Source organism: Sebastes umbrosus, chromosome 16 (genome assembly GCF_015220745.1).
Source record: "Sebastes umbrosus isolate fSebUmb1 chromosome 16, fSebUmb1.pri, whole genome shotgun sequence".
NCBI lineage: Eukaryota > Metazoa > Chordata > Actinopteri > Perciformes > Sebastidae > Sebastes > Sebastes umbrosus.
The window spans coordinates 8,304,931-8,329,808 of record NC_051284.1 but is presented as its reverse complement, the minus strand read 5'-3'; the positions used below and the strand labels follow the sequence as shown (position 1 = coordinate 8,329,808).

Genomic DNA, 24,878 nt, shown 5'->3' with positions numbered 1-24,878 from the left:
TTCCTCTTTTCACTGCTTTTCATTCTATTCCCTCTCTCCCTCCATCCTTCTATTTTCTCTTAATGGGAAGCATCTATCACAATGAAGCCTGTGCCTTCTTTTACACACACACACACAGACACCTACTCTTAAAATAGCTCTCCGATGGTACAGCACAGTGTGAACAGTATGTACAGTATGTGTAACCCTACCATTTCCTCTATGTAATGTCTGCTACAGCGTGTTTCCCGTCTATCAGCGGTACATTGTGTGTTATGAGCAATGAGCTACAGGGCCACACACAGACACACACACTTACAGTATGTACAAGCTCAACAGGGGCCATCAATAACAATAGCGAGTGTTTGATTGGGTATATTGTGATAAATGAGATGACTTTGTCCATTGTTTGCCATGTAGGCCATAATTATCTTTAACATAACTCACATGGAGCCACACAAGGATATCATGGTGTATTGAATATATTAAAAGATCAAGATTTAATATTGCATTTGCCTCTCTGTGTGTGCATGTGTGTGTCAGGTTAAATCTAGTTCACCTAATCACCTGAAGGTATAATATGCAAGAATTAACTAAAAAACAATGTATAGACTGATACAAAAAGAATCTCTCTCAATCATCACTTATGCCCCACTAGTAGTGTGTGGTAGAGTCTGTTTCTGCAGGGACCCTGCCTTCTTCCTGTATTTTCTCTTTTCTTCTTATTTTGCTTTTCTTGGCATGCTTCTGGGCTTTTGCAAACAGCCTTTGGCTCACACGTGGGGGTGCAACCCCTCGCCAATAACAGCGTGCAGGGTGTGCAGCCCGTTCAGGTGTCAAATATCCCCACTTTGTCACACCCCTTGGCTTCTGATACCGAGGCACAAGTCCCCCTTTACTCTGTCAGTTACAAAGTAGCCATATTTCACGGCTAGGAACGGGTTGTGTTATGTGCATGTGTTCCAGTGATCCCCCTACTCCTCTCTGTGCTGTGAATGCAGCTATAATCGGTGTGTGTCTGTAGTTTGACAAGAGCAGCGCTGAGCCACAGCCAGCATACAGGAAGCCTGCATTCATTCAAAATCCAGCAACTCTGCATCTTCCCACAGGATTATGCGGAGTTGTGCAGAGTTACTTGTGTGTTTTAGAACATAACTGCCGGGAAACAAGCAGAAAATTATTTATTTTTTCTACGATTCGCTGCTTTGTTCTCACTAACGCCGCTCTCTCTCTTCAGTCACTCTATAGCTCGCTCGACCTTCGCTGCTCTCTCTCTCTCCCTTCTCGGTTCGTTGAGCTATGGTGTGGCCAACTTTGAATGCGGTGTGTTTACAAACAGGAACCTACAACGGTAACACATTAAAATTAGAAATTTCGAGCATTGATATAACAGCAAACAACTATCTGTACTGTAAAGATATAGTGGTGTAATGGTGTCCTGAGCAGAGAATGAAGTCGCTCTCCCTGTGTGTGTGTTGTAATTCAAGCTTCTCTGTGCTTTGTTTATATAGCCGGTCCGGCCACAGACGCATGTTAGTACATGTGAGTCCCTGTGTGTGTAGCTAGCTAATGGCTGCCTGTTACGGGTTCCGTAATTTTAAAACTAATCAGAGTGGTAGGTCTGCCTAGCATTAACTATCTTTGCAGGTTTCTAAGCTGCTGAGGCTGGCCTGCCTCCATCCCTCTTTCGTGTGATGGCACCGCTGTGTCTAGCACTCCGCGGTCGGGGCGGAAACCGGCCGAATCATTTAAAAGAGGACCAGAGATGAACGACACAGGTGGCTGTGATTATGCTTGATCAGTTCACCTCGTTGCTTCTTTGTGTGCTGTTAACTTTGGAGTATAGAAGCATTTGTTATTTGGTTGGAACTGGACTACAGAGTAGTACTGTTTTAGGTCACATATCACTGTGATAGTTGGTTAGTCTTTTTCCTCCGTGTAAATACACTCGTTTAAGAAGTGGCTGCCACTTGTCTGTTTTGGATTATTAGTGTTGAGCGTAGTTAAAATAGAGTTTTATTTCTTGTTTATATTTAATTGTTTGCAAGCTCAGCTGTGATCCAAATTTCTAGTTCACAGTTGTTTTGTTTTATTAAGTTATTGATTTCGGCGCCATTAGAAGGTCGTTCCTAATTATATTTATGTCAACACTTGTGTTCGCTTTTGTTTGCTGCAACTTTGTTGGTAACTTGCCTGCAGCCTGTTTTTCTATCATTTTAATTGTGCATTTAACAATAAACCGCTACTGTACGCCTGATACCATCGGCTCATGTTGCTTCCCTTACCCCTAGACCTTACTGGGACGTAACGTTCTGCACATGCGCTCATACTGTGGTTACCGCTGATAATTCCATCCTGACCCACGTTGTCATCGGAACCGTAATACCTACCCCTCACCCCCGGTTAATACTGTTCACTCTGTCAGCACTGTTACCGTCATGTCAACACGTTCTCATCCCAACTCGTCACATACCGCTGCTTTGACACGTCCCATGGCATCACTTTATTTTCAACATCAAAACCACCACAGTTCCCCTTGGCGTCACTTTAGGATTAGGCAACACAACCACTATCGTTAACGTTAGGAAAGAAATACATGGTTGGACTTAAAACTACTACGTTTGTATAGTGAAAATGACACTGAACGTTGTGAACACGGGACACTAACGAACAGCTGATTGTAACGTAACATACAGGACACGAATTGCGGTCTCCTCCCAGCGGACCCATCCACCTCACCTCCTGCCTGTCTGGTGTATCTCTTTCACTCTTTAAACTACATCACCACACTCCCGGCACACTTTCTCAGAGTGTTTACTGTTGCCACGGATAGTTTTACATTATAGTTAATGGAATGCCGGGTGCAACTCATACCGGCGCTAAAGGGTGCAGTATGCGGCGGTATCGAACGCTGACGGCCGTGACAAAGACTTGGTATTTAATGCCCTGGGAATGAGAACGGGCTGGTCGTTTGCATTGTTAACGCCGTTAGCTGCTGGCTCAACCGTCGCCATGTTGAGAGCCAAGGGGAGGCAATCCCTCAATCATAGATATGCTCTGAATTTGAAATTTAGTACCTTTAAATATTTTGGGAAATACGCTTATTTACTTATTTTCACTCAGTTGCATCCTTATCCATTGGATATTGATTTTAATGGCGGGGATAAAGATTGCATTTCTTTCCTTTATTGTATTTCCATTTACTCTGGAATGGTAATATAGTTTAGTTTACTTACAATAGATTAATATTCCTTAGCTTCTTACCTATCAAAGGATACCAGATATTTGCATATAAGCCTTATGGTGGAGGAGCTACTCTTGATTAATTTTGGGTTTGTTATTTTAGGCGTTTTTCTTCTCATTGCAGCTTTGCTATAACAAGGCTGGTGGGGACGGGGATTAATAAACTGACTCTATGCAGCCTCTGATTTGCACTGACTTTTTCCTCCTACCAGAACTTTAATGAATACATTCATTTAAGACAACAGAGACTAGCCAGAGAGGGTTTCTTTATTCATCAGGATAGAAACACACTCACACACACACACATGTAGAGAGAAAGAGAGAATAATAAAAACCGAGAGGGCCTAATATCACGGACCTGTTTACATATTAGGAAGCTGTAATATGTAATTAAACCACACAACCATGCTCAGCCTGGCTGCTTTTTGTTTGCTTTCATATTTATTTTGGAGTAAACAAATCTACACAAGCAACCACAACACACTTAATCTCTGTTGAGCTTAATTATGAATGTTTGGGGTTAGATGGTAATATCATGATGAAGATAATACTTGTCCTTCCGCACTGTTGGGGGAAAATAGTAATTACCGTAAATGATATATCATTATCCTGGCAGGACAATTGACAGTGGGCTTGGGTTGGTAGTGTTACATCAATGTTTTAACTAGAGCTGTCAGTTGATGTCCACAGTTGATCGTGATAAATTGCAAATTAATCACACATTTTTTATCTTTTCAAAATGTTTCTTAAAGGGAAATTTGTCAAGTATTTAATACTCTTATCAAAATGGGAGTGGGCTCACATGCTTGCTTTATGCAAATGTATGTATATATTTATTATTGGAAATCAATTTACAACACAAAACAATGAGCATTGTTTAGCATAAAAAATATGTTGAAATCATAACATGGCAAACTCAAGACCAACAGGCAACAACAGCTGTCAGTGTGTCAGTGTGCTGACTTGACTATGACTTGCCCCAAACTGCATGTGATTATCATAAAGTGGGCATGTCTGTAAAGGGGAGACTCGTGGGTACCCATAGAACCCATTTTCATTCACATATCTTTAAGTCAGAGGTGAAGGAACCCCTTTGAAAATGGCCATGCCAGTTTTCCTTGACAAAATTTGGCATAAGTTTGGAGTGTTATTTAGATTCCTTCACGACAAGCTAGTTTGACATGGTTGGTACCGATGGATTCCTTAGTTTCTTCTAGTTTCATGTGTTGCCAGTATCTTCATTCTAGCTTTAAAACTGAGCCTGCTACAACCTTAAAATCGCTAAATGGGTTAATGCTTTAAAGACATTTTTGGCGTTGAAAGAAATTTGCATTGATGCATTATAGCGTTAACATTGACATTCCTAGTTTTAACCTCTAGGTGGAGACCTAGAGGTTAGAGCAGCTTGTAAGTCAAAGTTTGCTGAAGTTAAGACTGAGGGAAGTGAATAAGCACACTTTCCTCCGAGGCCAATGTTTTGGTTCTCATGCTGATGTTTGATCAAGTTTTGTTGGACATTTTTCACCAACAGTCATGCAACATTCATGCAAACGTCAATCTAGTGGTCTGATCTCCTCAAACGGGTTAAAAAATACATGATCGTCTAGTAGCAGTATTAAGCTGTCAAGTTAACGTGGAGGTTATTCCCATATGATGTGAATGCAGCTTTAATTTTGTGAAGTATAGAAAAGCTTTAAAGTTCCTACACAAGATATACCTTAGAGTATTTCCAGCTTTAAAGGCAACCGAAACAGTGGATTTTGTGGAGGCTATTATCCGTGCTGAAACACAGAGCTGTTTTTTTCTTTGCTGATTTTCTTGGGAGTCAAAACTTTAGCTTGAGTTTGATTCAGTTTGACGGCTGAGCGAGCATTCAAAAACAAAGATAATTGTTATCTCTGTTATCTCTGAACTTCGATTTATTGCATATCGGAACCTTGACTCCTTTATTTTAGAAAATACATTAATATGTTTTTTTTTCTTTGTGTTTCATTTGCATTTCTTTGAAACCTGATTCTATCAAAACAGACCCTTTTTATATCCCACCACCATGGCTAATAACTCCACTCATGCATATGTTACAACAAGTACGTTGACATAAAAAAAATGTGTTAATGAATGCACTAATTACCTGGGCTAATTACCTTAGCTAATGACCTTATTAGCGTTACCGGTTATGTTTAATATATCATGGTGATTATGGCAGGACATTAAGCAGCTCAAGTGCCTCTTCATTCATGTTTTATCAACAATAACTGCAACAGCAATATCCAGGACAGTGATGATGCAGTCTTTTTAATAATGAACACTACCGTATGTACTGATTCTTCTTTTTCCCAAATATTGAAACGTTTCCCCCCTAACAAAAATTATATCAAGTATTTTATATTTAGCTCTGAAATCTAAAGCAGCTTTTATTTTTAAACAGCTTTTTAAGCAGTATTGCCTTAATTCTATGATATTATAATTATTTGCTGTCAAAGTTAATGTGATAATAATGCGTTAACGCAAATTTGTTTTAACGCCACTCATTTTTTTTTGACACATTAACGCAGCTTGTGATTTTTAGGTTGTGGCGGGCTCATCTTTTAAGGCTAGAGTGAAGATATTGGCATCATATGAAACTAGAAAAACTTAAGGAACCCATTGGAGGGAGGAAGTGGAGATGCGTCGTCCATCTTTATATACAGTCTATGGTTCGTCACTGCGAGCACCCCTTTTCTACAAGTGGCCATGTGATCTACTGTCGTTATAGAAATATTCATTAAAGCCGCTTTAAAAATAGCTCATTTACTATAATTTTATGCTAATAATCATTTCGTAAAATGAATGACGCTTTTTTTTGTACCTCCAAACTCTATTGTGAGCCTGGACTTGATGAGTATTAAAGCCGGGACGGGACATTGACAAATGACACCGAGTCTCGCGTGTTCCTTCCAGGTAGGTGGCCATCAAACGGTTGATCCCACAGTTGACTTTAATTGGCCTGTCGAGCTAAAGCTGTAGGCGTTAATTATATGTGACATTGATTGAGAGGGAGAGAGTGCGAGGCAGGAAGTGAAAAGCAAAGGCGACGCGGAATCAAAAAAATTGGGTGTAATAGAGAGAAGGTGGGGTTGAAGAAGAAAAAGATGTGTGGAGAGAGAGAGAGAGAGAAGAGGGAGGAGAGGAATGGGTGGAGGAGATGGAAAAAGAGACGTTGGACAGAGAGTGAATGATGGAAGCAGAGAGAGAGAGAGACCAAAGATGTCAACCAGCTGTGTCATCATCCTGACTGCTCAGAATCAGCTGACTGACTGGCAGAAACACACACTCATGAATTTGCTTGAGACTCCCTTTGGATGCAACACACACACGCACTGGCTACTATTGGCTGCTGCACAGCTATATTAATTGATGTTACAGTGTATCTCTCTCTCACACACACACTCATGCATATGCACACACACACTGTCAGTTAGTGCAGTAGTTTAATTGGTAGTGAATGTGTGCGGTGAGTGACAGGTGATCTTTCCTAATGACAGCTGGTTAACCGACCTGTGGGGGAGGAGTGAGAGTCTACTCCCTGATTGGTTAAACTGTGGAGGTGTGCCATCAATCACTCAGTCAGTCAGTCAGTCAGTGTGAATTCATTATAGCTTGAGCTTGTTAAAGACCATTCTTATGTGATTAACTACTGGATTTGATTCATACCTTTGGTGGTTTTGCATGTTTCAGAAGACCTACACAGGACAGAGCACTTGGGTCTGTACTGTAGGGGACAGAAATGGCCAGAATCTGTTTATTAAATGGCATTTTGACTCCCTTAGAGCCACAACCTGCAACTGGTGCACAGTGGTGTTTCTATTCAATCGTAACAGACTGAATGGTCTGGATAACAATTGCAGCCCTTATAGTGTAGCAATGTATCTTCATACAAGGGTTCGTATGATAACTTATGAAAAGTTATACCTAATTTGTTGTGTGTTTTCCTACAAATGTACAGCAACACATGAATTTATGCTTGTTACATGCATACAGTCTTTTCAAAGTATACTACAGTCTTCACAGGTAACACCCTGGTTAGGTTTAGGCAACAAAACTACTTGGTTAGGTTTAGGAAAAGACTGTGGTTTGGGTTAAAATTAGTACGGAGGTGACGTTACTTAAGTACGGAAGTTACATGACGAATAAGTCAATGTTTGGGTTAAAATAACTACAGAAGTGGTGTTACTAAAGTATGTAAGTTATGTGCCACTTATGCCACGTTGACTTCCGGTTTCACACAGGGTACTAACAGCAGCCTCTTGGTTGAAAGTCCGTTGATTTTGAACCCAGACATCCAACCCGACCTCCTCCCCATGCGGCATTTGTTGCTCTTTATACTTCCTGGTTCACAATTACATGGAATGTATACACATTACAATGCATTACTTTTTGGTGCTAAGTATAGCGACGAACGGTGTGTGAGACCAGCATGATTGTAGACACAACCCATATTGTAATACAAAAGGAACTGATCTTTAAGCCTATCTCTTTGGTAGAATATTAATAGTAATAATAATGGATTTTTTTCATCGTGATAAAATATGCGGAGGAGCCGGAACAACTTTTACAGCCGAGTCACTCCTGCCTCTTCTTCCAGCAGCACGCAGCGCCAAAAACCTCATGAGAGGAGGCAAAAACAAACTTTCAAATCCCTCGCTGCTGCACTAAATCTTATTGCTGTGTGCGCAATGACTGTTTTTTATCCAAACATCACACATGCTGTATACTGGTGCGACTGGGTTCACAGATTGGGATCAACAGACCTGACATACATTTTCCTATAATGAACAGAAGAGTAGCTACTTTTAGTCAACATTATGTATGACTGATAAGATGCTATATAGAGAGAGAAGTCCCAGAAAGAAAGTCTCAGAAACAATGCTCTTCATTCAGTGGTTATGGTTCAAAAAGTGTTGTCGTAATTAATTGATTAGGTCCTCTATTTGCAATGCTAATCTGGCTATATTATCCAACACTCTGGAGAACAATGCCTGTGGCAGTGATGCATGCTGGATGTATAAGATACAGATCTTATATAAGATACTTGTATAGGATATAGCACGAGGACTTCCACAGTGGTTATTACAGTTTTCAGAACTAACATAGCAATGCACCACAGAGGGCCTCAATATTCAATAAACAATAATATGATTTTTTTTTACGATTCAATATTAGAACTTTTTGCAATTTTTGTTAACTTTTTTAACACTAGACCATGGGAACAGAAGTTGAATCATACACTTTTACTTTGGGAAATATCTAAATTAATATGGTAAAAATGTTTGATTTTCAGCATGTATGTAGTCAGAGATATCCAGAAGTCAAATATATAAGTCATTGTCAGGCATTATTTATTCAATTTTTTCCAGCAACCTAAAAATCAAACAATAAAGACATTTCCTTATGAAATTAGTGGTGTTTTTTTTTATTTATAAGGGACATGGGATGTTTTATACTTCTGGTGAATATAATACAATCAATCTTATTTCCATATATGTATTTTGTTTATACAGTTCCCTTTGTTAACACATTATTTTAAAAACCGGATGTAGTCACGTGTATATTTCTGCTAACTTCACCAAGTCTGTCACTAGCTCTGACCTCTCCCGTTAGCTCTGTTCTTTTTATACATCCATGGTCAGCTCCATCGGGGCCGTTTGAATGCATTTAACATAAATGTCAGTATATGGGTGCTCTACAGTTGTAGCGTCGGCTGGTTTTGACCACAGAGATGAGAGTGACGGTTGGCTTGACCGCAATTCGATAACTTTTCCTGTCCATGGCAGAGTTAGCAGGCAGCTTTAGCTATTGTGCGTAGCTCTGCTTATCCTGGCAATGTGTGAAACCTAAAGTGTTTCCATACTTTACTGTATGTGTAGTGTTTATCAGTCTGGCTTTAAAATGTGAGAATGCACATCGTATCCACACGGACCCTACGCCGTTTTCTACTTTGTTGTTTTGGCTCGCTGCGTTTTATTTTGGTTGACAGATACGGAACGGATATGATGTCACTAACTAGTTACTTCCTTCTACATCCGTATAGACTCAAATGAAGCAAATATATCAATTCTGACATTAAAAAAATACATTTCAAAATCGTAAAAAACAAATTTGTGAATGGATTCTTTTCCCACCATTACTGTACAGGGGTTAGCACCATTTATACTTACCATATATCCTGTATATCTTTTGATTATTTTTGAAATAGTGAGAGTTATGTGTTGTGCTCCGTTTTCTGATTAAAGTTTTCCAGTTTTTAAAATTTAATTAATAATTGTTTGTAATTAAATAATTTTGCTTTTTTGTTTTTGGTTGATTTATTTGGAGTTCTACTTTGAAAACTTAAATATCCTAGCGCTTATTGCCAAACAAGTTTTGAAGCAGCTACCCGCCTCTACTTCATGAAAATAGCTGCCCCAGACTCCACGCTGTAAATCACAGTCTGAGCTGGGATTTGAAACAATGCAGAATTTAAAGTACCTGGATGTTCCCCGAAGCTTATCGTATCTCAGTGGAATCTTCAACTCGCACACCAAACTGTCTGTCTTCCTGCAGCTCATTAAAACAAATCTATCCTCTCTTGTCTGTCCTACAGCTTTTTCAAACACTGGTTCACTGCCTTTAAAAAAAATTTAAAATAGTGACTATGTACATGGAAGTAAAGCCTCATGGGTCCTCGCCTACTGTGCCATCTGGATGGCCTGTACTTATCTGACAAAACAGGGGGTGACTGTCGCAAAATGACTGGTTCCTCTCATCTCCCGCAGTCACCTTCAGGCAAGAGACTGTGTTACTGCATGTGTGTGTGCGTGTGTGCGTGTGTCCAGGGGAGGACACTAATAAGCACTACTTTGTCCATGTATGTCCTTGTCCTAGTTTGGCAGAAAGACAGAAAGAGAAAGCGGGAGGGAGAGACAGAGCCTGGAAACATCATTATGACCTGCCGCTGTACTTTGGGAACAGGATGTCTCTGAAGCAATGTCACACACTCGCACACACACGCACACACACACACACACACACACACACACACAGATTATTACTGAGGTGTCTACTGTAGCCGCAGTGCAAAAATGTGAAGACAGGTTCATATCAAGTAACGTCTATACCCTTCACCTTTTCATCAGACTGTGCACAGAGGTATATCATGATGTAAGTTTTCAGTAATGGTAGAGCAGCTCACCTACAGCACTTCACTTTCAATCTTTATAGTGTGAAAAAAAACGCTGTAAAGCGGCCGTAGGCAGAATATGTTTGGCATCATTGGGCAAAAATTCCATAATAACCTTTCAGCACATTGTTCTTCAAGTGTTCTGAGAGAAAACTAGACTTCTGCACCTCCCCATGGCTCTGTTTTCAGGCTTTAGAAAATCTAGACGCGTGACGGAAGACTTTGGCCAATCGCAGGTCATTTCAGAGAGAGACCGTTCCTATTGGCTGTTCGTTCAATGGAAGCAGCTGTCAATCACTCGCAAACTCCGATCAAACAGCCGAACTAGGCAGCACTGGTCAAATATGAATCAATATTCTGTTACTGTAATGCCTATTTCTGGCCTCAAATGTTTTCAGAAACATTTTGTAGTGTACTGTTTAGCTGTAAAATGAGAAAGTTTGCTCCGGCTGGTGGGCGGTGCTTGGTATTTCCTCAACTGATCTCAACATGGCTGTCGAGTCACAAACTTTCTCATTTTACAGCTAAACAGTACACTACAAGATGTTTCTGAAAACATTTGAGTCCAGAAATAGGCATTACAGTAACAGAATATTGATTCATATTTGATCAGCGCTGCCTAGTTTGACCGTTTGATCAAAGTTTGTGAGTGATTGACAGCTGCTCAGAGACGACAAGGCTCCAGCTCGGCTCTGATTGGTTGTTTTCCTCCGGTCTGTGAAATCTTTCAGAAGCCGTTAGGAGCACCGGAGGACACATAAGCACATGATTTTTTTTCAGATTACCTGTCTCATGCACTACTGTCAGGGTATAGTGACCGTTTTATAAAAATAACCTTTTTTTAAATCATATTTGCTCCAATCTGCTTACTCCATCTTTAATTCTGTCGTTGTTATTTCAGTGTTTAATGCAGGCTGTTATGGATTTTGATGAATTTAGGTTGTTTTCTGCTTCAAATGTATTATGGTCCATTTAGGTTATAGTATGAACAGCTGCATTTGTGGCAGTGATATAAGAGCACTAATGCATTTTGTAGTTTCCTGATATAGAAGGTAATGATAGTGTAGGATGCTGCCATTGGTGTACTTTGGATAAAAGTGCTATCAGACGATAGTCCATTTACCATTTAGCAAGAAAGCGGGTTAGTGGGAGAAAATAAGTTGTGAAAGATGAACTCCTGACATATACATACAAAAATTACATTACTTGTAAGTGTTTTTTTAGAATGACAGGAATGAACACAAAGTTTTTCCTGATCTGACGCCCCTATCGGCAGGACGACGTCATTTGACTTTGGAGAAAAGCTACAAAAGTTAAAATGACTAAAGGGGACCTTCATTATCATGGTGACAATAATAAACACGTGGTTAAGAGTGCAATAATGACTGTCAGTTGGAAACGGAAAATGAACTGCAGTCTCCCATGTTAAAGTGTCATGTTTTCTGGACTTTTTTAGAAATTTGTTTAAAATGCTTCGTTTCCAACCGGCAGTCAACATTGTTTTTTTATGATCACCATCATTCTATCACCTTATGGTTATTATAATCGCCATGATAACGAAGGCCGGCCATCATTAACAAACTAATAAAATTAACGCAAACCCCCTCCCAACCTAAACCCTAAACCTAACCAAGTCATTTTTCTGCTTAAATCTAAGAAAAACTGTTCAATAAATCAGATTACTGCAGAGAGCTGACGGTAACATGGCTACTGTGTTTCCATCACCACTACCTTGTCAATTAGTAATGAGAAGGCCGGTTCTTTTAAGTAACCCGGTTTGTGACGTTCACCCGCCACTAACCAACCGACTCATGAGCGACTCTTTTGGTTCTTTTGGTATGGTTAGTGTTAGCAAATTAGGTTGACCTAAACCCCATTTGCTTTTTTGTCTTTATAAACAACTTGATTACAAGCAAAATAGCAGTCACAAAGGTACCTTTTGCAATAAATCATTCTTTGGCTCAGTGGTTGTGCTTTGTGCTACTGGATTTGCCTGCTGAACGAGAGTCTGTTGCTGAGCAGCAGCTCTCACTTGTTCTTCAGCTCAGTCAGTGTGTTGTGCCAACATGATCTTACCCTACTACTCATATTTTGCCACTTAGGTAGAAGCCCCCACCGTCACTATAATGACCCCGGGGATAGCCTTTTGCGTAGTATCTAGGCGCTGATGGTTCGTGCATGAATTTACATTGTAAAACCTGGTTAACGGTGGTAAGGGTTAGGCAACAAAACCACTTGGAAAAAACATCCCAGTTTGGATTAAAATGACTACGCTTATAACGTCAAGTAAGCTTTGGACATAACCACAGTGGCGTAGAGTCACGTGACATAACGCTGTCAGTAAAAATCACTCAACTGTTGGTTTCAGACGTACACAAACACTGGTCTCCTGAATAAAAGTGTTTGTTTGACACATCCACCATCCCTCCCGCCCGTCCTTGGAGGACTTTCTCACTCTTAATACTACTGTACATCCATTGCTATGAGCGTCTAATAATGAAACGGATGGTTGTACATTGGCGTTAGTGTCATACAAATGCTAAAGGGCACCTTGTGCATCGGTATCATGGCGGAGAGGGCTACTGCCCAAGCGTCTGTATTTGGCGCCCTGGGAGTGTGGCCAGGCTGGTTTGCTCATGAACAACTCGTTCTTTAGCTCAGGGGGTGCGTGCTGAGCGTGAGTCACGCTGAATGATGAGTGTGGAGCTGCGGCTCTCGAAGTTAACCTGGCTCTTATGCACAACTCCGCATGCACAATACAGAAGCAAGATTTTCCCTTGCGAACCGAGTTAACACTGTTAAGTCTTTCAAAAAGAACGATTCTTATATCAGGACATTTTGCATTGCTTTAACCGTATCACATACTTAACTTATGGTGCACTTATCTTAGTTTTTATTTTTTTTATAAATATTTTAATGCCCTTGTGAAGCACTTTGTGTCTAACGTCTGTGAAAAGTGCTATATAAATACGTTTTATTTACTTACTGTCACCAAAGCTTTTCTTCCGAGTGTCTTAATTGACTTTCAAGGTAGGAAGTAAAGCTATGAGAAGATGAAAGTGTCTGTATTGTGAAGGAATGCAGTCGGTGCAGCTGATAAAGCTGGACTGCCTTTGTCCCCCAGGAGACCAAGAGAGAGATAGACTGCATTCTGTCCCAGACAGACCGTCTCCCCTTAGAATGCACTGAATGTGACGTGAGGGACATACAAATTGACTTAGGTAAGGATAGCTTCCTTTTTAGGGTCCAATATCCAATAGAGTTTTCGTTAACACTTTTTATTACACAGCTTTGTTGAATAAATTCTGATTGGTTAATCGTGGTATTCTACGGTCAGACTGTCAAATTATTGATTTCTTAAGTAAGTAGCCATCAGTAATAAGTGGGATAATGTACAGCTAGTGGGTCATTGTTGTGAGATAAACCCATTTAGGGCTTCACGTTGGGTTCCGCATCGCCCTGTCAGGGTTTATTTCACAACAATGAACAGCTCGCTGTACAGTAACCCTTACAAAATAACTATCATTTATAAATGGTAAATAGATACTTAATTAAACTTAGTTAGTAGTTATTTTACTGTTAACAAACAATGAAGTGATGATTAATAATGTCTACTAATTATTATATTAATAATACAAGTTAAAGTAAATAATAAAGTTATAATGTGTTATTTTATCAGTAATTTATGTAATATGAAATAATTAGTTTAGAAATGATAGATTGTATCATAGCTGATAAGAGATGATAGCAATTACATTCTGATTACATTAGTAAAGTATTTATTAACAGTTTATTGTTGCATACATTATAACATTTCTATATTATATTAAGTATTTGTTAATAATTAATACATGATTTGTAAACCTTTAAGACATTGTTTGTAAAACATCTATAAACATTACATAGATGGATGGACCGGACACCAATTATTAACCATTGACAAAGTTTTAACTATCTATCTAAATGATGTTTATAGATGCTTTACAAAGTATTTATTAACCATTTAACAAGGTATTATAATCATCAGTTACAACTAGTCATCGAAATAATGATTATAGACGGTTTACAAACCAATTATTAACAATTAGCAAAGTGTAACAAATGTCTATCTATGTAATGTTTACAGATGTTTTGTAAACAATTTCTTAAAGGTTTACAAATCATTTTATTATCATTAACAAATACTTATGAAACAGTAAAAACAATGTTATAATGTGCGCAACTATAAACTATTAAAATAATTGCTAATAATTAGTACACATTATTAATTATAATTTCACGGTTTGTTAACAGTAAAATAACTATTAACTACATTTTAATTAACTATCAATTTACCATTTATAAATGATGTTTATTATAAAGTTGTACCGGGTTGAATACTCCCCACCAGGAAGTAGCCTTCAGATTTTGGTGGCAATACACAGTAGTTCACTTATACTGCATATCTCTATTTTCCCAGATTAAGCTTCAATAAATGCCTCTGAATAAGACATCCAGGTCTCCTGAAACTTCTTCTTCCACAAGTTAACCAGCTCTCACATTTCCCTCACATGTATCACTCATAACCTGCTATACACACTCCGCTATAATCCCCTTATAAACAGCAAGTGTCTCACTCATAAACTCAGACAATGCCCACAAACAAGACGAGCAATGCTTTCACCTGATTAACACGCGTAGGCAATTGGATTAATTGCAGTAATTAGGATACTTAATTATGATTTCATCAAAGACGGGAAATTTGAAAAGAGCTATCAGTGAAGACGGCCGCTAAGAGAGAAGGGAAAGAGACAGATGGAGAGAATGAAAACGGTACGGTACGTGATGCAGCATTGAGAAAGAAAATTAAGCAGTCTTTCAGACTTTCAAAAGCACACTGTTCAACGGGGCTGTGAGAATAAATTCCCTTCAATTCAGTGATTGTATTCATCCCCAGTGGAGCAATTAAAAAGTATACGTATAGCAGAGCACACACACGATAAGACAAAGGAGATAGTAAATGTATAAAAGTATAAAGACGTGCTACATGGTGGGAAGCTTCCCAGACTTAAAGGGGATATATCATGAAAAGCTCACTTTGTCATACATTTGGAGGTGGGGGGGGGGGGGCAAACATTCTTTAACTGATATCAGAGAGGCCCTTTTTTGCGAGTGCCCGGAGGTCGCAAGTGGACCATTTTTTGGGCATTCATTTTAATACCAATACAGTTTTTGTGGTGCAACGACAGTGTTTACTAGAGCAAAAATCCGTTGTGGAATCTGGGTGCAAGTGAAGGCAGCAAGACATGTCGCTCCCAGCTGCTGCTCTGTTTACTACCGGCCACAGTGGCGTTCTGTGCAGCCTCTCCCAGTCCCTGCCACACATAATGACTTTTATTCCTGCTAAATGTGTGTGTAGGGTTGACAACTTCCACTAGTAGAAATTAGGGATGCACCGATACTACTTTTTTTCAGACCGAGTACAAGTACAAGTACTTACATTTGGGTACTCGGCGATACCGAGTACCGATATGAGTACTTAATAACACCATTACAGTCCTAACAATGTCTTTGAAAGCATGTTTTATTTTCATCAGATGCTCCACACTTTCTGACTGTAACAAATTAAATATACAGCCTGATGCTGTTGCTGACATTTTAGGACCCCCAGATCCTCCCACCTGTCTGCCTTCTCCTCCAGACACCATTTGCAGCTCTAGCATCACCATCTCCTTGGCCTCCGTTGTGCTGATGTCTGAGAAAAAATGATCTTTGTACCTAAAACAGATAAAATAATATGTTTAGCTGGTAACAGACAAGCTAGTCTGAAACTTTCAGGATGAATGTCAATATATTGACTTCAAATCACTTAAAGTAAATTGATTATGTAAAAGTTAATGGCAAAGTTTTCTTTTCATCATGCTCACATGCTCAGCAGATACACAGACGGACCTGGAGTACAGTTGCAATGCAGTAGAGTAGTTTTTTTTCCGTGTCAGTGAAGCGTCTCTTGACGGCTGCAGCTAAGGTTCCCTTCATTGTTTTGATGCCATGGTCCTCGTGTTTCTTTGGTCAAAAGTCTCTGAAGCACTGTCACAGCAAGAATCCCATCTGATGCCAAAGCATCAGAGGAGCTCACTTTTCAGGTTAACTCCTCAAACAGAGTCTATTCCAGAAGAGTCAACTGGTGAGCTGTGAGATTGTCGTCATATTCGGACCCAAATATTCCGCGAGCCCGCTTCTGCTCGTTGAGAGACTGTAGCATGTAGTACGTGCTATTCCAGCGGGTCTGCACGTCTTGCTTTCGTCTTTTTATAGGCTGGTTGAGCTGCACCTGAATGTCTTCCAGGCACGATTACGCTAAGGCGGAATGTTGATCGACTGCCACCGCATCAGCTACAGTTCTCTTTGACAAAAGGACCCTCGTTAACAGCCAGCTGGAGGGTGTGAGCGACACACGGCAGGCTGGGAAGTCCCCCTCCTAACGTTACCTGCTCAACTGACGAGAGGTTAACGTCACGCTGCCGTAAAGTGGTATCGGCGCCGTTGTATCGGAGCCATTTTGCGAGTACGAGTATAAGTACATGAGCATAGTATCGGACCCGATAATGGTATCGGTGCATCCCTAGTAGAAATACAGAACAGCTGCAGATTGATAGTGGCGGGTTGTATATCACACATAGGCTTACGTCAGGCATTACAGGACGGCCCCAATGCCGCCGGTAGCTCTGCTTTTGGGTTAGCTGGGCTTGCTATTCCGCTGCTTTGGTTGTTTGTGTGTCCGTGTCTTCACATTCCTCAGGCGGCTCTGTTTTTGAAGCTTTACAAGAAATCGGACGTTTTTTGAAAATGCCGAATGTCCATAACTGTTCATAGCTAGCTAGCTGCTGTTGGCTCACCGTATGAGAGGGAGCTTTTATCGTTGCACCACACAACCTGTATTTATTAAAAAAAACCAATTAAAATAGAATTCAGATTAATTTCTTACAATTTTTATTTTATTGCATTACTTAAAATATCTAACAAGAAATGTTTTTATTGGACCTTTTGTGGACTCAATGTAGTGACATTTCAGCCGCTAGGTGGGGGGGGGGGCATTATATCTATGTGGGCTGTCTAGATCAGAAAACATTTGATTCAACAAGCCATTCAGATTTGGTTCCCCTTCCTATGTCACATGCACGCTCATTAGAATATAATGCCTACAGCTTGAGGAACTTTATTTGCAAAGGTGCACCATATTTTTCTCACAAGCCAATCAGAGCAGACTGGGCTTTTTCGGGAGGAGTTCTTAAAGAGACAGGCGCTAAAACGCAGCGTTTCAGACAGAGGGTGAATACCGGTATATTCAGATAGACAGTATGAGAAATACAATGTGTTTTTTTGGACATTAAAACATGTAAACATGTTCTAGTAGAAACCCCAAATACAAGTATGAACTTGAAAATGAGCATGATATGTCACCTTTAAATAAGCTGGTATGACAGTTGCCCTGCACCTGTTAGTTTCTGTAACTAAGGCAGCACAGATGTTAGAGGGGAGCCCCTTGAGTCCGGTGATGGAGTATTTTCCAGGCTTTCTGAAGGATACAATGATTGTATGTGGTGGTTGGAGACCTGAGAGCAGTGATTACCAAACATGGGAACATTTAGCCCGGGGGCACAAAGATTGTGGAGCAGCTAACAAGCTCCAATAGCTAAAAGAAACCAGGATTTCCCACTATACACCACCTTTATTTACCTCAGTGGCTGATAGGGCTTTAGCGGGACAGACTTATGTTAGAGAAGGGCTTTTTTTTTTTTTTTTTTAAGTTATTTTTTGGGGGCATTTTTACCATTTTTTTTATTGACAGTGGATAGAGACTTGGAAAGGGGGGAGAGAGAGTGGATGCGGAAAGGGCCACAGGCCGGATTCGAACCTGGGCCACCACGGTCAGGACTGAGGCCTGTTACATGGGCGCCCGCTCTACCAACTGAGCTAACCAGGTGCCCTAGAGAAGGGCTTTTATTCCTAATTTCACCTGCTTCCCAGTTCATGGAAGCTCAAAACATTTCCTCCATGTTTGCCTGTTGTCTTTATACATGTTGTGTTATGTACAATTCCATCTGTACAACAACAGAGTAGTGTCATACTCACCTCCCTGCTGCTCTAACCTTCTCTTCTCTAACAGAAATGCCATTTTCATTCACAAATTAAATTCAGTCCTTCCACTTTGGTAAATGAAACTCAACAACTTCCTGTAACTTTTTCACGATAAAAGTATTCCAGCCATCCCCCTATTGGTAGCCTACCCACCCTGGCTTCCCACCAACCTGAGTCAGTCATAACGCTTTAACACAGAGTGTTGCAATTGCGGGATCATTGTCTCTGTGATGAACAATTCCAAGAATGCATCTCTCGAAGGGACATGATGAAAGGGAACTTGAGCCCGTCTGATTGGTAGGAGTGGGAAAAAAAATGATTCACCATGTATCATGATCTATTTATTTTTAACGATATGGAAATAGATTTTTTAATGTCAGAATCAATATAATTGCTTCATTTGAGTCTATGTGGAGGTAGAAGGAAGGTACTGCTTTTATTGTTGTATTCTGAGTAATGACATCATATCAGTTCCGTATTCGTCAACCAAAACAAACCGCAGTTAGCTGAAACGAGAAAGCTGAAAACGGCGGAGGGTCGGCATGGATACGACCTGCACCCTCACATTTTAAATCCAAACTGGTTAACACTACACATACAGTAAAGTATGGAAAGTAGGGCTGTCAATCGATTAAAATATTTAATCACGATTAATCTCAAATTAATCACATATTTATATTACATTACATTATATATTTATTATTGGAAATCAATTAACACAAAACAATGACAAATATTGTTCAGAAACCCTCACAGGTACTGCATTTAGCATAAACAAATATGCTCAAATCATAAAATGTCAAACTGCAGCCCAACAGGCAACAACAGCTTTCAGTTTGCTCACTTGACTATGACTTGCCCAAACCTGCATGTGATTATCATAAAGTGGGTACCAATAGAACCCATTTTCATTCAGATATCTTGAGGTCATAGGTCGAGGTTCCCCTTTGAAAATGGCCTGGGCAGTTTTTCCTCGCCAAAATTTAGTGGAAGCTTGGAGCGTTATTTAGCCTCCTTTCCGACAAGCTAGTATGGCATGGTTGTACCAATGGATTCTTTAGGTTTTCTAGTTTCATATGATGCCAGTATCTTCTCTCTGGCTTTAGAATTGAGCCTGCTACAATCTCCGGTAGATTGATTGCGTTAATGTGTTAAAAAAATTGAGTGGCGTTAAAACAATTTTGCGTTGATGAGTTATTATCCCGTTAACTTTGACAGCCCTAGTTGGAGCAAAAGCTAACAATGTTCTGTCGACTCTTCCTCTTAGCCTGGATAGCCACTGTAGTCACTGGAACTAACATATCATGAAAAATGTCATGATACTCTATGAAGCAGTTGCAGAAAGCTAATATTTCATAAAACTTTGAAGATGGCGGAATGGAACATTAACCCACAGACATGGCAATCGAGTGAGACTGACTGATTATTATTATACAGAGTATATTGAAGTGACCTGCCGTTTGAAAAGCACAATGATGGTCATTAAGGTGAATTTTGGGACATCTTACAAGACAAAAGGAGTCTAATGAAAGACATGGAGGACTAAAACGGAGAGAGACAAATGAGGAGCACGCATTAGAAGCAGTGATGCTTTCTGGCACGCAACAGACTTTTATGGAAGGTGTCACAGTTGAAGAAGTGGGCAGTTGAATGACATGAAACACAGCTCACACATATGTTCACCCACCCACACACACACACACACTACTGGCAGAGCTAAATTAGACTCTCTCTCTCTCTCACGATTCTCATTGTCTGTGCCGTGATGAATATATCATTGTCCCATTTCGGCAAACAACATGGCACTTCCCGCACGCTATGCGGCTCTGCCCTATCGCTTTCAGTTAGATGAACAAAGGGCTAGGGCAGGGACTGGTAGAGAAATTCATATACTATGCGTGAGATTGAGAAGTGAGAGAGAGGAAGTGGAGGATGCATGAGGAATCAAGGAGAGAGGGAGTGTGGGTGGTGAAGAGAAAATAAAAAGGAGAGAGATGGAGAGGAAAGTAAGGGAAGTGCTATCTGTATCTGCCTGATCAGTTTCACTTAAGTTAAACAGGAGCTGTGGTGAATGGGGAATAGCTGGTACTGCAGGGCAACGAACAGAGGGAAGTGGGTTGGACTGAGGAGAAAGAACGAAAGAAAGAAAGAAAGAAAATATTGAAATAGATAAATAATGAGAAGACAAAGAGAGAGAGAGCATTGGAAACATTGAGAGAAAGAAAGACAATATTGAAGGAAATGAAGAATGACAAAACAAAAACTGATCAAATTAAAGCATTGAAAACCTTTAAAGAAAGAAAGAAAGAAAGAAATAATGAAAATACTGAAAGAAATAAAGAATGAGGAAACAAAAAGAAAGAACGTTGAAAACACTGAAAGAAAGAAAAAAGAAAGCATTGAAAATATTGAAAGACAAAGAATGAAAAAATAAAAAGAGAAAGAATTAAAGAATTGAAAACATTGACAGAAACAAAGAAAGAAAACAAAAGACTGAGAGAAATAAAAATGAGGAACAAAAAAAGAGAGATTATAATAAAAAAATTAAAGCTAAACAAATGAATGTAACATGTGAACGTCTAAAAAAAAATGTAAATATCATAAATACTGTGAGATGAAGTTTAGCCGTATCTATCTGTGGCTCAGCTCTGGAACATCTTGTCCCTAAACGCTTTGTCAGTACTACTCATGGCTACAGCTATCTTGACATGGCTGCCAGTCACCTCTCACTCTGCTATAATCATTAATCACATCTGAGGATGGCAAGTCAGTGACACACTGTCAGTCAAGCTAAGGTGAGCTAAAGCATAAATAACATTGCCTAATGATTAAGAAATGCTCATTAGGCGCCTGGGTTAGCTCAGTTGGTAGAGCGGGCGTCCATGTATTAAGGCTTGGTCCTGACTGCGGCGGCCCGGGTTCGAATCCGGCCTGTGGCCCTTTCCGCATCCACTCTCTCTCTCCCCCCTTTCAAGACTCTATCCACTGTCCTGTCATAAAAATGGAAAATGCCCCCAAAAAAAATAACTTTAAAAAAAAAAAAAGAAATGCTCATTAGTTGTTTAAAATGAATACAATATATACAGTACAGTTTATAACACATACAGTATACTGTATATAACACTATCAGGTTGAAAAAAAGCTTTAGAGACAGCACCAAAGTATCCTCATACGACGTTTCATATGATTTCTTACGAAAAGATATTCCTCATTTTTCGTGCGTTTTCTCACGAATGTCCAGCAACACGTGTCAATTTCCACTCAATTTTCCTTCTACAACTCTATCTTTAACTTGAACTGCAGGTGTGAGTTTGGACTATGGAGCCTCATGCAAGAACATTTACACATGCTTACCCTAAACCTTTTTAAAGCGAGGGGTCACTTAAGCACAAGTGTGCCGCATTGGATAATGGCATACATTTCTTTTAAATTCCTTGAACTTGATCAATGACAGCTGCACATACGTATTTGCTGTGATAATTTGCATATTGCTATAATATAATGATACGTGTTCTGCTCCATTCATGGGCAAGTGTCATTCACAAAATAACTTGCATAAAGCAAGCATATTTACCCACTCCCATGTTGTTAAGAGTATTAAATACTTGACAAATCTCCCTTTAAGGTGCATTTTGAACGGATAAAAAAGATAACACTTCATTTTACAGGTCCGCAAATGTCATGGTAATTAGGTGATAATGAGCAAGTAACCTATTTGAAATTTCTTTAAATTACGCCAATATTTACCTCAAAATTTATCGAAAATTACTTTATCGTAAACATCATTTAATAATTATATTCTGCTATTTCTCAATTGCTGGTAATTTATTTAATACATTTCCAGGAAAAAAAAAAAAAAAGTTAATTGATAGGCTTTATTTCCATGTCTGCTGATAAATAGATAATAATTAGCAGAATAATCTTCTTTGAAATTTCTTAAAAAACTCCTTGAATCATTATATTAGCTACCAGGTTACATTTGTGTAGACAGTCACACAGTGGTGAGATTTGTGTCTGATCAGAAGTGTCTTCTATTAGTTTTGGTTTTCCACTTCAGATGATGAGCAGCGCACAGCCGCTTCTCAAGCCTAAGAGCCCTATTTTAACCATTATATGCTTTTTCAACATATTATTATTAAATCTTGTTTATAATAAAGTAATTTTTGATACATTTTGAGGTAAATATTGAGGTAATTTGGCAGCAATTACAAAGAAATTTCAAACAGGTTACTTGCTTATTATCACCTAATTACCATTACATTTGCGGACCTGTAAAATGAGTGTTACCGATAAAAAAATGTGTAATTAATCGTGATTAAATATTTTAATCGATTGACAGCCCTATTGTTTACAAATTGCTGGTGCAACCCAATACAGATTGTAACTTGTTATTTCTACAAAAGGTAGAACCATCACTCTATAACCAAGCTGACAGTACCTACTGTTACATGTATTTGAACTCAGGTTTTTAGCTTTTTAATAAAGTTAACTCTCTATCTAGCAAGAGACAGCTGTTAACCGCAGTAGACACACTCCTACACAAACACTTCTATCTTAAGTGCTGATCATCCGCCACGGTAATCCGCATTGAGTACACACATCCGGTGACATCACCACTTACTTCATGCAACCTTCTCTAATCAAGAAACTACATCTGACACACAAACACCCACTTCAACACGGCACCTGGCACACACATGTGCACCTCATGAATGTACCACATCAGCATGCATTCATACAATCATCATCATCACGGTTTTAATGGCTCTTTGGTGAGGGAGGAAGACGTGCTGACAGCAGGCACATTAGCACACACACACAGACGCTCACCCACACACACACACTGACATGCTGTCTCGCCGTCACAGCAGCATCTTCAGTGGAGAAAATGTACACACACTTGACGCAGAAACGCACACGGAGGGAGATTCATGGAAAGGGAGACGAAGGCAGACGTTTCCCTTAAAGAGAATTCATGTGAAGTGGCGGGCCACCCGGCATGCATTCGCACGCACACACATGACCTGTCAAACATACGCAATTTGAACACTCTGCTCTCAGCATGCACTTATCACGTTGACAAGACACCCGCACACGCAGGAGAAATCTCTAAAATAACACGATTGCATTCGCACGAACACTCACACGCTTTAACAATTAATGCAATCAACACACTCTGGAAACATGTGTGCGCGTGTGAGTGTGAGTGCGCACGTCGAGGGATCACTTGAAATCTACCTTTCTTGCTGACAAGGCTGCTCGTGTGAAAAGTAGGCCAGCCGAATGACAAGCTCCATTTTTCATTGCTGTTACTTCAGAGACAGTAGGAACAGATGCCCCGTTGGGACACGGATACAAACACACAGGCACAGACGTCGTTGCACTCCGACACACAGCAGCCATGAACACACACACACACACACACACACACACACACACGCAAAACCTGCCAGCACACAGGTCTGAGTTGACACCATTCAGATTCAATTAAAATCACTTTCCCACGTTTGTCCAAGCACAAAGCTACAAACCAGAGCTGTACCTTTTCAAACTTCACTTGAAAGCTTCTCCACACGCACACACACACACACACACACACGCAAACTTGCAACATTTCTGCCATTGTTATTCCATACTTTGGTCAAAAATGCTAATATAAAATGTTTAAAAGTGCAGTTCACACACAAGTAGTTAGTACCTCATACAACCCCACTTCAAAACACACCTACTACCCGTCCTGCAAACCATCCTTTGATCAGCACCACGGAAAGCAGCCGAAGCGTCGCTTATGCTCACACACAAACACACACATGGATACACTAGCTTCTACATTTGTCAAGAGTCCTAAAACCCGGAAATGAGTTAGCATTGTAGGACTTCCGGTTCCTTCATCTGGAAGTCAATGGGTTTTTAATTGAACGCCTGAAATAAGGTCTGTGGATAACATAAGCAGAAGAGATTTTAACGTTTTGTTCTAAGACATATAATAAATCAATACATACCCCACTTGTGAATTTTGAAGCCTTTATGTGTCTTAAAAAATGCGGTTGCTAACAAGTGACTAAATACCTAATGAATCCATTGGTACCAACTATGTCATATTAGCATGTCATGAAGGAGGCTAAATAACGCTCCAAAAGTTAAATAAATTAAAATGTATTTGTACTGAGTTTTGTTCAAGGTTATGGCACATAAAAAACAATTAAGGCATTACAGGCATCTATACAGGGAGGTCGAGAATAAAAGGCTATTTGGCAAGGAAACACTGGTAGGGCAATTTTCAAAGGGGTCCCTTGACCTCTTACCTTAAGATATGTGAATGAAAATGGGTTCTATG

At 39.7% G+C, this 24,878-nt stretch overlaps 1 long non-coding RNA gene across 2 annotated transcripts in view; it reads right to left on the bottom strand.

The window, feature by feature from the left end:
* The window catches only part of LOC119474808, a 408,694-nt gene that overhangs the window by 192,410 nt on the left and 191,406 nt on the right, over positions 1 to 24,878 (bottom strand). The window contains exon 4 of one of the 2 annotated variants that reach the window (XR_005203667.1): positions 15,966 to 16,177. The exons of the other annotated variant lie outside the window; for it this stretch is intronic. This is a non-coding gene — a long non-coding RNA (uncharacterized LOC119474808). Of the gene's footprint in view, positions 1 to 15,965; positions 16,178 to 24,878 lie in introns of those variants that run through there. 2 annotated transcript variants of the gene reach the window in all.